The 3,047-nt window shown below is 57.1% G+C and overlaps 6 non-coding genes across 6 annotated transcripts; all 6 read right to left on the reverse strand.

Annotated features, from left to right (window-relative positions):
- Positions 1 to 721: 721 nt before the first annotated feature.
- TRNAE-CUC lies at positions 722 to 793 on the reverse strand. The gene has a single exon. It is a non-coding gene; the product is annotated as a tRNA-Glu (tRNA).
- Positions 794 to 1,143: 350 nt separating this feature from the next.
- On the reverse strand, positions 1,144 to 1,216 carry TRNAE-CUC. Its single transcript has one exon. It is a non-coding gene; the product is annotated as a tRNA-Glu (tRNA).
- Positions 1,217 to 1,562: 346 nt separating this feature from the next.
- TRNAE-CUC lies at positions 1,563 to 1,634 on the reverse strand. The gene has a single exon. It is a non-coding gene; the product is annotated as a tRNA-Glu (tRNA).
- A 350-nt stretch (positions 1,635 to 1,984) lies between these two features.
- Positions 1,985 to 2,057, reverse strand: TRNAE-CUC. The gene has a single exon. It is a non-coding gene; the product is annotated as a tRNA-Glu (tRNA).
- A 347-nt stretch (positions 2,058 to 2,404) lies between these two features.
- TRNAE-CUC lies at positions 2,405 to 2,476 on the reverse strand. The gene has a single exon. It is a non-coding gene; the product is annotated as a tRNA-Glu (tRNA).
- A 350-nt stretch (positions 2,477 to 2,826) lies between these two features.
- TRNAE-CUC lies at positions 2,827 to 2,898 on the reverse strand. The gene has a single exon. It is a non-coding gene; the product is annotated as a tRNA-Glu (tRNA).
- Between the last annotated feature and the right edge of the window lie 149 nt (positions 2,899 to 3,047).

The raw sequence follows: 3,047 nt of genomic DNA on the forward strand, positions 1-3,047 counted from the left end.
AAGTCAAGGGCAACTACCCAAGATGGCGTTGATGCATTTTGGAGTGGGGGAAATGCTGCTTTCTTCGGTCAGAACCAAGGTCTCCAAAATGGGGGGCAAGGAGGCTCTTCTAGCTACAGTTGGTTAGCAGTGGGTTGTCCTAGTCTCTTAACAGCTGCCCGAGTTGGCCGTGTGGGTGTGAAAGCGCGAAAAAGGCGGACAACGCTCTTTGGAACTGAGAAAGCCATGCAGATGGATGGCGGCGCATTTTTGGGCTCTACCAAGCCGAGGCCCAGACGGTGGAGTCGTCCAGCTGCTGCCGGGGGCAAAGAAGAATCGAACCCGGGCCGCGGCGGTGAGAGCGCCGAATCCTAGCCACTAGACCACCAGGGAGAGCTGTGCCCTGCTCTTCCCAGGCAAGGGATAGGAAGTCAAGGGCAACTACCCAAGATGGCGTTGATGCATTTTGGAGTGGGGGAAATGCTGCTTTCTTCGGTCAGAACCAAGGTCTCCAAAATGGGGGGCAAGGAGGCTCTTCTAGCTACAGTTGGTTAGCAGTGGGTTGTCCTAGTCTCTTAACAGCTGCCCGAGTTGGCCGTGTGGGTGTGAAAGCGCGAAAAGGCGGACAACGCTCTTTGGAACTGAGAAAGCCATGCAGATGGATGGCGGAGCATTTTTGGGCTCTACCAAGCCGAGGCCCAGACGGTGGAGTCGTCCAGCTGCTGCCGGGGGCAAAGAAGAATTCCCTGACCGGGAATCGAACCCGGGCCGCGGCGGTGAGAGCGCCGAATCCTAGCCACTAGACCACCAGGGAGAGCTGTGCCCTGCTCTTCCCAGGCAAGGGATAGGAAGTCAAGGGCAACTACCCAAGATGGCGTTGATGCATTTTGGAGTGGGGGAAATGCTGCTTTCTTCGGTCAGAACCAAGGTCTCCAAAATGGGGGGCAAGGAGGCTCTTCTAGCTACAGTTGGTTAGCAGTGGGTTGTCCTAGTCTCTTAACAGCTGCCCGAGTTGGCCGTGTGGGTGTGAAAGCGCGAAAAAGGCGGACAACGCTCTTTGGAACTGAGAAAGCCATGCAGATGGATGGCGGAGCATTTTTGGGCTCTACCAAGCCGAGGCCCAGACGGTGGAGTCGTCCAGCTGCTGCCGGGGGCAAAGAAGAATTCCCTGACCGGGAATCGAACCCGGGCCGCGGCGGTGAGAGCGCCGAATCCTAGCCACTAGACCACCAGGAGAGCTGTGCCCTGCTCTTCCAGGCAAGGGATAGGAAGTCAAGGGCAACTACCCAAGATGGCGTTGATGCATTTTGGAGTGGGGGAAATGCTGCTTTCTTCGGTCAGAACCAAGGTCTCCAAAATGGGGGGCAAGGAGGCTCTTCTAGCTACAGTTGGTTAGCAGTGGGTTGTCCTAGTCTCTTAACAGCTGCCCGAGTTGGCCGTGTGGGTGTGAAAGCGCGAAAAAGGCGGACAACGCTCTTTGGAACTGAGAAAGCCATGCAGATGGATGGCGGAGCATTTTTGGGCTCTACCAAGCCGAGGCCCAGACGGTGGAGTCGTCCAGCTGCTGCCGGGGCAAAGAAGAATTCCCTGACCGGGAATCGAACCCGGGCCGCGGCGGTGAGAGCGCCGAATCCTAGCCACTAGACCACCAGGGAGAGCTGTGCCCTGCTCTTCCCAGGCAAGGGATAGGAAGTCAAGGGCAACTACCCAAGATGGCGTTGATGCATTTTGGAGTGGGGGAAATGCTGCTTTCTTCGGTCAGAACCAAGGTCTCCAAAATGGGGGGCAAGGAGGCTCTTCTAGCTACAGTTGGTTAGCAGTGGGTTGTCCTAGTCTCTTAACAGCTGCCCGAGTTGGCCGTGTGGGTGTGAAAGCGCGAAAAAGGCGGACAACGCTCTTTGGAACTGAGAAAGCCATGCAGATGGATGGCGGAGCATTTTTGGGCTCTACCAAGCCGAGGCCCAGACGGTGGAGTCGTCCAGCTGCTGCCGGGGGCAAAGAAGAATTCCCTGACCGGGAATCGAACCCGGGCCGCGGCGGTGAGAGCGCCGAATCCTAGCCACTAGACCACCAGGAGAGCTGTGCCCTGCTCTTCCCAGGCAAGGGATAGGAAGTCAAGGGCAACTACCCAAGATGGCGTTGATGCATTTTGGAGTGGGGGAAATGCTGCTTTCTTCGGTCAGAACCAAGGTCTCCAAAATGGGGGGCAAGGAGGCTCTTCTAGCTACAGTTGGTTAGCAGTGGGTTGTCCTAGTCTCTTAACAGCTGCCCGAGTTGGCCGTGTGGGTGTGAAAGCGCGAAAAGGCGGACAACGCTCTTTGGAACTGAGAAAGCCATGCAGATGGATGGCGGAGCATTTTTGGGCTCTACCAAGCCGAGGCCCAGACGGTGGAGTCGTCCAGCTGCTGCCGGGGGCAAAGAAGAATTCCCTGACCGGGAATCGAACCCGGGCCGCGGCGGTGAGAGCGCCGAATCCTAGCCACTAGACCACCAGGGAGAGCTGTGCCCTGCTCTTCCCAGGCAAGGGATAGGAAGTCAAGGGCAACTACCCAAGATGGCGTTGATGCATTTTGGAGTGGGGGAAATGCTGCTTTCTTCGGTCAGAACCAAGGTCTCCAAAATGGGGGGCAAGGAGGCTCTTCTAGCTACAGTTGGTTAGCAGTGGGTTGTCCTAGTCTCTTAACAGCTGCCCGAGTTGGCCGTGTGGGTGTGAAAGCGCGAAAAAGGCGGACAACGCTCTTTGGAACTGAGAAAGCCATGCAGATGGATGGCGGAGCATTTTTGGGCTCTACCAAGCCGAGGCCCAGACGGTGGAGTCGTCCAGCTGCTGCCGGGGGCAAAGAAGAATTCCCTGACCGGGAATCGAACCCGGGCCGCGGCGGTGAGAGCGCCGAATCCTAGCCACTAGACCACCAGGGAGAGCTGTGCCCTGCTCTTCCCAGGCAAGGGATAGGAAGTCAAGGGCAACTACCCAAGATGGCGTTGATGCATTTTGGAGTGGGGGAAATGCTGCTTTCTTCGGTCAGAACCAAGGTCTCCAAAATGGGGGGCAAGGAGGCTCTTCTAGC

Source organism: Rana temporaria, chromosome 9 (assembly GCF_905171775.1).
Source record: "Rana temporaria chromosome 9, aRanTem1.1, whole genome shotgun sequence".
Classification (NCBI taxonomy): domain Eukaryota; kingdom Metazoa; phylum Chordata; class Amphibia; order Anura; family Ranidae; genus Rana; species Rana temporaria.